Source organism: Dendrobates tinctorius, unplaced genomic scaffold (assembly GCF_039654945.1).
Source record: "Dendrobates tinctorius isolate UK_male_01 unplaced genomic scaffold, ASM3965494v1 ptg000057l, whole genome shotgun sequence".
NCBI classification, from domain to species: domain Eukaryota; kingdom Metazoa; phylum Chordata; class Amphibia; order Anura; family Dendrobatidae; genus Dendrobates; species Dendrobates tinctorius.
Window position 1 is genome coordinate 4,510,901 of NW_027361725.1, and position 11,463 is coordinate 4,522,363.

Here is an 11,463-nt window from a genome sequence, read left to right on the forward strand (position 1 = left end):
GGGATACGGTACCCTTTCTAACCTTTGTGCAATCACGTGCAATCCATACTGGGCCAAACACCGTCTGAGCCTGCCTCCTGAGACATATATTTTGAATGTGTACGCTATCCATACATGTTATCCGGGGAAAAAGTACCCTTTCTAACCTTTGTGCAATCACGTCCAATCCATACTGGGCCTAACACCGTCTGAGCCTGACTCCTGAGTCATATATTTTGAATGTGTACGCTATCCATACATGTTATCTGGGGATACGGTACCCTTTCTAACCTTTGTGCAATCACGTGCAATCCATACTGGGCCTAACACCGTCTGAGCCTGCCTCCTGATGTATAGACATATATTTTGAATGTGTACGCTATCCATACATGTTATCCGGGGAAACGGTACCCTTTCTAACCTTTGTGCAATCACGTGCAATCCATACTGGGCCTAACACCGTCTGAGCCTGCCTCCTGAGACATATATTTTGAATGTGTACGCTATCCATACATGTTATCCGGGGAAACGGTACCCTTTCTAACCTTTGTGCAATCACGTGCAATCCATACTGGGCCTAACACCGTCTGAGCCTGCCTCCTGAGACATATATTTTGAATGTGTACGCTATCCATACATGTTATCCGGGGAAACGGTACCCTTTCTAACCTTTGTGCAATCACGTGCAATCCATACTGGGCCTAACACCGTCTGAGCCTGCCTCCTGAGACATATATTTTGAATGTGTACGCTATCCATACATGTTATCTGGGGATACGGTACCCTTTCTAACCTTTGTGCAATCACGTGCAATCCATACTGGGCCTAACACCGTCTGAGCCTGCCTCCTGATGTATAGACATATATTTTGAATGTGTACGCTATCCATACATGTTATCCGGGGAAACGGTACCCTTTCTAACCTTTGTGCAATCACGTGCAATCCATACTGGGCCTAACGCCGTCTGAGCCTGCCTCCTGAGACATATATTTTGAATGTGTACGCTATCCATACATGTTATCTGGGGATACGGTACCCTTTCTAACCTTTGTGCAATCACGTGCAATCCATACTGGGCCTAACACCGTCTGAGCCTGCCTCCTGATGTATAGACATATATTTTGAATGTGTACGCTATCCATACATGTTATCTGGGGAAACGGTACCCTTTCTAACCTTTGTGCAATCACGTGCAATCCATACTGGGCCTAACACCGTCTGAGCCTGCCTCCTGAGACATATATTTTGAATGTGCACGCTATCCATACATGTTATCTGGGGATACGGTACCCTTTCTAACCTTTGTGCAATCACGTGCAATCCATACTGGGCCTAACACCGTCTGAGCCTGCCTCCTGAGACATATATTTTGAATGTGTACGCTATCCATATATGTTATCCGGGGAAACGGTACCCTTTCTAACCTTTGTGCAATCACGTGCAATCCATACTGGGCCTAACACCGTCGGAGCCTGCCTCCTGAGACATATATTTTGAATGTGTACGCTATCCATACATGTTATCTGGGGATACGGTACCCTTTCTAACCTTTGTGCAATCACGTGCAATCCATACTGGGCCTAACACCGTCTGAGCCTGCCTCCTGAAGTATAGACATATATTTTGAATGTGTACGCTATCCATACATGTTATCCGGGGAAACGGTACCCTTTCTAACCTTTGTGCAATCACGTGCAATCCATACTGGGCCTAACACCGTCTGAGCCTGCCTCCTGAAGTATAGAAATATATTTTGAATGTGTACGCTATCCATACATGTTATCCGAGGAAACGGTACCCTTTCTAACCTTTGTGCAATCACGTGCAATCCATACTGGGCCTAACACCGTCTGAGCCTGCCTCCTGAGACATATATTTTGAATGTGTACGCTATCCATACATGTTATCTGGGGATACGGTACCCTTTCTAACCTTTGTGCAATCACGTGCAATCCATACTGGGCCTAACACCGTCTGAGCCTGCCTCCTGAGACATATATTTTGAATGTGTACGCTATCCATACATGTTATCCGGGGAAACGGTACCCTTTCTAACCTTTGTGCAATCACGTGCAATCCATACTGGGCCTAACACCGTATGAGCCTGCCTCCTGAGACATATATTTTGAATGTGTACGCTATCCATACATGTTATCTGGGGATACGGTACCCTTTCTAACCTTTGTGCAATCACGTGCAATCCATACTGGACCTAACACCATCTGAGCCTGCCTCCTGATGTATAGACATATATTTTGAATGTGTACGCTATCCATACATGTTATCCGGGGAAACGGTACCCTTTCTAACCTTTGTGCAATCACGTGCAATCCATACTGGGCCTAACACCGTCTGAGCCTTCCTCCTGAGACATATATTTTCAATGTGTACGCTATCCATACATGTTATCTGGGGATACGGTACCCTTTCTAACCTTTGTGCAATCATGTGCAATCCATACTGGGCCTAACACCGTCTGAGCCTGCCTCCTGATGTATAGACATATATTTTGAATGTGTACGCTATCCATACATGTTATCCGGGGAAACGGTACCCTTTCTAACCTTTGTGCAATCACGTGCAATCCATACTGGGCCTAACACCGTCTGAGCCTGCCTCCTGAGACATATATTTTGAATGTGTACGCTATCCATACATGTTATCTGGGGATACGGTACCCTTTCTAACCTTTGTGCAATCACGTGCAATCCATACTGGGCCTAACACCGTCTGAGCCTGCCTCCTGATGTATAGACATATATTTTGAATGTGTACGCTATCCATACATGTTATCCGGGGAAACGGTACCCTTTCTAACCTTTGTGCAATCACGTGCAATCCATACTGGGCCTAACACCGTCTGAGCCTGCCTCCTGAGACATATATTTTGAATGTGTACGCTATCCATACATGTTATCCGGGGAAACGGTACCCTTTCTAACCTTTGTGCAATCACGTGCAATCCATACTGGGCCTAACACCGTCTGAGCCTGCCTCCTGAGACATATATTTTGAATGTGTACGCTATCCATACATGTTATCCTGGGATACGGTACTCTTTCTAACCTTTGTGCAATCACGTGCAATCCATACTGGGCCTAACACCGTCTGAGCCTGCCTCCTGAGACATATATTTTGAATGTGTACGCTATCCATACATGTTATCTGGGGATACGGTACCCTTTCTAACCTTTGTGCAATCACATGCAATCCATACTGGGCCTAACACCGTCTGAGCCTGCCTCCTGATGTATAGACATATATTTTGAATGTGTACGCTATCCATACATGTTATCCGGGGAAACGGTAGCCTTTCTAACCTTTGTGCAATCACGTGCAATACATACTGGGCCTAACACCGTCTGAGCCTGCCTCCTGAGACATATATTTTGAATGTGTACGCTATCTATACATGTTATCCGGGGAAACGGTACCCTTTCTAACCTTTGTGCAATCACGTGCAATCCATACTGGGCCTAACACCGTCTGAGCCTGCCTCCTGAAGTATAGAAATATATTTTGAATGTGTACGCTATCCATACATGTTATCCGAGGAAACGGTACCCTTTCTAACCTTTGTGCAATCACGTGCAATCCATACTGGGCCTAACACCGTCTGAGCCTGCCTCCTGAGACATATATTTTGAATGTGTACGCTATCCATACATGTTATCTGGGGATACGGTACCCTTTCTAACCTTTGTGCAATCACGTGCAATCCATACTGGGCCTAACACCGTCTGAGCCTGCCTCCTGAGACATATATTTTGAATGTGTACGCTATCCATACATGTTATCCGGGGAAACGGTACCCTTTCTAACCTTTGTGCAATCACGTGCAATCCATACTGGGCCTAACACCGTATGAGCCTGCCTCCTGAGACATATATTTTGAATGTGTACGCTATCCATACATGTTATCTGGGGATACGGTACCCTTTCTAACCTTTGTGCAATCACGTGCAATCCATACTGGACCTAACACCATCTGAGCCTGCCTCCTGATGTATAGACATATATTTTGAATGTGTACGCTATCCATACATGTTATCCGGGGAAACGGTACCCTTTCTAACCTTTGTGCAATCACGTGCAATCCATACTGGGCCTAACACCGTCTGAGCCTTCCTCCTGAGACATATATTTTCAATGTGTACGCTATCCATACATGTTATCTGGGGATACGGTACCCTTTCTAACCTTTGTGCAATCATGTGCAATCCATACTGGGCCTAACACCGTCTGAGCCTGCCTCCTGATGTATAGACATATATTTTGAATGTGTACGCTATCCATACATGTTATCCGGGGAAACGGTACCCTTTCTAACCTTTGTGCAATCACGTGCAATCCATACTGGGCCTAACACCGTCTGAGCCTGCCTCCTGAGACATATATTTTGAATGTGTACGCTATCCATACATGTTATCTGGGGATACGGTACCCTTTCTAACCTTTGTGCAATCACGTGCAATCCATACTGGGCCTAACACCGTCTGAGCCTGCCTCCTGATGTATAGACATATATTTTGAATGTGTACGCTATCCATACATGTTATCCGGGGAAACGGTACCCTTTCTAACCTTTGTGCAATCACGTGCAATCCATACTGGGCCTAACACCGTCTGAGCCTGCCTCCTGAGACATATATTTTGAATGTGTACGCTATCCATACATGTTATCCGGGGAAACGGTACCCTTTCTAACCTTTGTGCAATCACGTGCAATCCATACTGGGCCTAACACCGTCTGAGCCTGCCTCCTGAGACATATATTTTGAATGTGTACGCTATCCATACATGTTATCCTGGGATACGGTACTCTTTCTAACCTTTGTGCAATCACGTGCAATCCATACTGGGCCTAACACCGTCTGAGCCTGCCTCCTGAGACATATATTTTGAATGTGTACACTATCCATACATGTTATCTGGGGATACGGTACCCTTTCTAACCTTTGTGCAATCACATGCAATCCATACTGGGCCTAACACCGTCTGAGCCTGCCTCCTGATGTATAGACATATATTTTGAATGTGTACGCTATCCATACATGTTATCCGGGGAAACGGTAGCCTTTCTAACCTTTGTGCAATCACGTGCAATACATACTGGGCCTAACACCGTCTGAGCCTGCCTCCTGAGACATATATTTTGAATGTGTACGCTATCTATACATGTTATCCGGGGAAACGGTACCCTTTCTAACCTTTGTGCAATCACGTGCAATCCATACTGGGCCTAACACCATCTGAGTCTGCCTCCTGAGACATATATTTTGAATGTGTACGCTATCCATACATGTTATCTGGGGATACGGTACCCTTTCTAACCTTTGTGCAATCACGTGCAATCCATACTGGGCCTAACACCGTCTGAGCCTGCCTCCTGAAGTATAGACATATATTTTGAATGTGTACGCTATCCATACATGTTATCCGGGGAAACGGTACCCTTTCTAACCTTTGTGCAATCACGTGCAATCCATACTGGGCCTAACACCGTCTGAGCCTGCCTCCTGAGACATATATTTTGAATGTGTACGCTATCCATACATGTTATCTGGGGATACGGTACCCTTTCTAACCTTTGTGCAATCACGTGCAATCCATACTGGGCCTAACACCGTCTGAGCCTGCCTCCTGAGACATATATTTTGAATGTGTACACTATCCATACATGTTATCCGGGGAAACGGCACCCTTTCTAACCTTTGTGCAATCACGTGCAATCCATCCTGGGCCTAACACCGTCTGAGCCTGCCTCCTGAGACATATATTTTGAATGTGTACGCTATGCATACATGTTATCTGGGGATTCGGTACCCTTTCTAACCTTTGTGCAATCACGTGCAATCCATACTGGACCTAACACCATCTGAGCCTGCCTCCTGATGTATAGACATATATTTTGAATGTGTACGCTATCCATACATGTTATCCGGGGAAACGGTACGCTTTCTAACCTTTGTGCAATCACGTGCAATCCATACTGGGCCTAACACCGTCTGAGCCTGCCTCCTGAAGTATAGACATATATTTTGAATGTGTACGCTATCCATACATGTTATCCGGGATAACGGTAAACTTTCTAACCTTTGTGCAATCACGTGCAATCCATACTGGGCCTAACACCGTCTGAGCCTGCCTCCTGAGACATATATTTTGAATGTGTACGCTATCCATACATGTTATCTGGGGATACGGTACCCTTTCTAACCTTTGTGCAATCACGTGCAATACATACTGGACCTAACACCATCTGAGCCTGCCTCCTGATGTATAGATAAATATTTTGAATGTGTACGCTATCCATACATGTTATCCGGGGAAACGGTACCCTTTCTAACCTTTGTGCAATCACGTGCAATCCATACTGGGCCTAACACCGTCTGAGCCTGCCTCCTGAGACATATATTTTGAATGTGTACGCTATCCATACATGTTATCCGAGGAAACGGTACCCTTTCTAACCTTTGTGCAATCACGTGCAATCCATACTGGGCCTAACACCGTCTGAGCCTGCCTCCTGAGACATATATTTTGAATGTGTACGCTATCCATACATGTTATCCGGGGATACGGTACCCTTTCTAACCTTTGTGCAATCACGTGCAATCCATACTGGGCCTAACACCGTCTGAGCCTGCCTCCTGAGACATATATTTTGAATGTGTACGCTATCCATACATGTTATCTGGGGAAACGGTACCCTTTCTAACCTTTGTGCAATCACGTGCAATCCATACTGGGCCTAACACCGTCTGAGCCTGCCTCCTGAGACATATATTTTGAATGTGTACGCTATCCATACATGTTATCTGGGGATACGGTACCCTTTCTAACCTTTGTGCAATCACGTGCAATCCATACTGGGCCTAACACCGTCTGAGCCTGCCTCCTGATGTATAGACATATATTTTGAATGTGTACGCTATCCATACATGTTATCCGGGGAAACGGTACCCTTTCTAACCTTTGTGCAATCACGTGCAATCCATACTGGGCCTAACACCGTCTGAGCCTGCCTCCTGAGACATATATTTTGAATGTGTACGCTATCCATACATGTTATCCGGGGAAACGGTACCCTTTCTAACCTTTGTGCAATCACGTGCAATACATACTGGGCCTAACACCGTCTGAGCCTGCCTCCTGAGACATATATTTTGAATGTGTACGCTATCCATACATGTTATCCGGGGAAACGGTACCCTTTCTAACCTTTGTGCAATCACGTGCAATCCATACTGGGCCTAACACCGTCTGAGCCTGCCTCCTGAGACATATATTTTGAATGTGTACGCTATCCATACATGTTATCTGGGAATACGGTACCCTTTCTAACCTTTGTGCAATCACGTGCAATCCATACTGGACCTAACACCATCTGAGCCTGCCTCCTGATGTATAGACAAATATTTTGAATGTGTACGCTATCCATACATGTTATCCGGGGAAACGGTACCCTTTCTAACCTTTGTGCAATCACGTGCAATCCATACTGGGCCTAACACCGTCTGAGCCTGCCTCCTGAGACATATATTTTGAATGTGTACGCTATCCATACATGTTATCTGGGGATACGGTACCCTTTCTAACCTTTGTGCAATCACGTGCAATCCATACTGGGCGTAACACCGTCTGAGCCTGCCTCCTGAGACATATATTTTGAATGTTTACGCTATCCATACATGTTATCCGGGGAAACGGTACCCTTTCTAACCTTTGTGCAATCACGTGCAATCCATACTGGGCCTAACATCGTCTGAGCCTGCCTCCTGAGACATATATTTTGAATGTGTACGCTATCCATACATGTTATCTGGGGATACGGTACCCTTTCTAACCTTTTTTCAATCACGTGCAATCCATACTGGGCCTAACACCGTCTGAGCCTGCCTCCTGAGACATATATTTTGAATGTGTACGCTATCCATACATGTTATCCGGGGAAACGGTACCCTTTCTAACCTTTGTGCAATCACGTGCAATCCATACTGGGCCTAACACCGTCTGAGCCTGCCTCCTGAGACATATATTTTGAATGTGTACGCTATCCATACATGTTATCTGGGGATACGGTACCCTTTCTAACCTTTTTTCAATCACGTGCAATCCATACTGGGCCTAACACCGTCTGAGCCTGCCTCCTGAGACATATATTTTGAATGTGTACGCTATCCATACATGTTATCCGGGGAAACGGTACCCTTTCTAACCTTTGTGCAATCACGTGCAATCCATACTGGGCCTAACACCGTCTGAGCCTGCCTCCTGATGTATAGACATATATTTTGAATGTGTGCGCTATCCATACATGTTATCCGGGGAAACGGTACCCTTTCTAACCTTTGTGCAATCACGTGCAATCCATACTGGGCCTAAGACCATCTGAGCCTGGCTCCTGAGACATATATTTTGAATGTGTACGCTATCCATACATGTTATCCAGGGAAACGGTACCCTTTCTAACCTTTGTGCAATCACGTGCAATCCATACTGGGCCTAACACCGTCTGAGCCTGCCTCCTGAGACATATATTTTGAATGTGTACGCTATCCATACATGTTATCTGGGGAAACGGTACCCTTTCTAACCTTTGTGCAATCACGTGCAATCCATACTGGGCCTAACACCGTCTGAGCCTGCCTCCTGAGACATATATTTTGAATGTGTACCCCATCCATACATGTTATTTGGGGATACGGTACCCTTTCTCACCTTTGTGCAATCACGTGTAATCCATACTGGGCGTGAGAACGGCTGGCGAGCTGTTAAGCAAGCTACAGCACCTGTGGTTTGCACACGTAAGTTTTTCATTTTTTCAGGAATGACGGTTAGGCCTAATTCCGGAACTGCGGTTGACCTGCACTTACTGGGAAATCATTGTTCGCGGGTAATAATTGTAATCAGTGATCCCCATCACTAATGTTGTTCAGCGGGTTATCTGCACCTGTAAGCGACAAACGCTGGCCTTTTCAGTGTAGCGCACATGCAGCCACGGACATGTAAGGGCATGACACACCAGTTATTGGCCAATCTCATGTGCCAGAGCCTCACGTGTCCCTCTAGTAAGCCGGACTCGGACCGCGGGGCATGACGGAGTCTCGTTCGTTAACGGAATTAAGCTTGCAATGTGTGCATCTGTTCTGTAGCTGGCATGGTTGAGGATTCCCAGGTGGAGTCGAATTTAACCGTAGGCTCCACTCCTGGTGGTGCCCTTCTGGACATTCCTTTAAGGTTCAGCTTTGCAACCATACTGCCCACGTAAAACAAACACTTTGCCTTCATGAACTCTGTTTGGAGGGTCATGACTCGTGGGAATAACGCCGCCCAATCAGTTAACCTGCAAGAGAGATCCTTCGTTGCTCCCAAGCATGACATCACACTCCCTAGGAAGAAGGTAATGCCACTGTGGCGACCGTACTCCTGGGGGCGACACAAGTGCACTGATGCCCAGCCACTGCTCGATGAATCTGCTGGTACATTGACCCAGACCACTACATTCCCCTCGCACGCTACACGACCTGAATCTGACCCTGATGAAACTCAGGTTACCCTTCCCATATACAGTTCCATCTTACACGGTGACAAAGAGGAAGCTGCAGATGAAAGTGCAGGTTCGGCCCACCCGCCATCAGACACACCACCGTACTATCAGGGGCCCTGTCCCAGTGCCGTCGCCAACGAGTGGGCCCCCCCTGCTTGCCCAGGATCACAGCACTTGCAAAGTTGAAATACTGTGCAGTGAGATGGAAGATGGGGACGACGAGGAGTCCAGACAAGTACAGGGATTCCCTAGCGAGGAGACTTATTTGATTGTTTTCAATGTTGGGACAGCAATTTTTGGGGAGCACTATACTCTGGAGAATGATAGATGGGGCCCACCATACACTGGAACATTCCAAAGGTGGACATCAGACACTGGAGCAGCATTTACAGGGCCCATTATACACTAGAGCATTAGAAATGGGGCCCATTATGTTTGGAGCATTATTTGGGCCCATAAGACAGTGGAGCTTCATCCATGGGGACCAACATATACTGTAGCATTATGTGGAGCTCATCATATACTGTTTCAAACATTATATGGGACCAATGATTCTGTATGGAGAAATAGATGGGCCTCGTCATGAGATGTAAAAAGTGAGGTATTTTTCATTGTACTATACCGCTATTTCTCTGCCGTATCGGAGCATGATGAGTTGTGGTATGTGTTAAAGGGGCGCTCTTTCGCCCAGGGCACATGAAAACCTGCAGCCAGCCCTCCCCCCCCACAACTTTAGCCAAATAACCCCCATTTTTCAGTGCGTAACTTGTATTATGAAGTTAATTAAGGTTGACAAGCTTAAGTAAGAAGAATTGATGCTTTTGGCATTCAAATGGGCACTGTAGGTGTGTTTCCTGTCCTCCTCTCACTGCCGACTTTTATTCCCCATTGACTTACATTGGGTTTCGTGTTTCGGGACGACCCCGACTTTTCCCTATAATCGGACGATCTTGCTCGACCCGACTTTTGGAAAAGTCGGGTTTCACGAAACGAAACGCGACCCTAAAAAAACAAAAGTCGCTCAACTCTACAGGTGAACTGCGATGCCCATCAGCTTTCAGAAAATCATCAGTTTCCACCAAGCAGAAAGAGGGCATTTCCATGGCTAACAGATTGGAGATGGTGGAGTTCAAGCTCTTAGCTTTGATAAGTGTAGGAGGAAACATTCTTTTACGTGACCACAACTCTGGGACCGAAGGATGGCTGCTGTGCTGCAAGAGACTATTGTGGTTTGAGAAAGATGTGGTGTGCTCAGTGAAACAAAAACAGCAGACATCTCCACTTCTGTAACAGCTGATGGGCTCTCACTTACTCCGACTGTAAGGGGTAAACAAGTGGAAGATCTGCAGGCGGAAACCTGTGTGACAACTCTTGCAATAGTGACGGCAGAGGCAAAAGCAGCAAATGCAGTTGATGGGATGGCCAGTGGTTGGCAAGGCCTGCTAGGCCGCATTTTTGTGCAGTGAGATACCCACACCAGACGCATGTTGAACGTGCATGCGCTGGTTCATGAATGTAGCAGTTAAACTGTTGCAATTTTTGCCTCTGCTGAGTCGTTTTTTGCAAAGATGGCAGATAAAGTGAGGTGGGTCATTCTTTGCGATCTCAAAAAAGGCCCAGGCTAGGCAACCCTTGCCACGTCTGCAAACGCACACTCATGACCACTGCTGGTCACAGCCAGAGTTGTGGTTCAGCATGAAGTGCATGTCATGGTTGCATCAGCCTGAGCCTGTGCTGCAAGCCACAATGTAATCTCATCATCTTCCTCCACCTCCTCTGCCTCAGCTGCATGCCTCTGGGTTCACACCAAGTGGGATCTACAACCTCATCGTCATCCTCTCTGTTTTCCCACTACTTGCCCTGAGAGTCTTCCTCCTCCTCTTCCTGCTCTGACAGCACAATGCAGTCCACGTGCGCCTCAGACATCTGA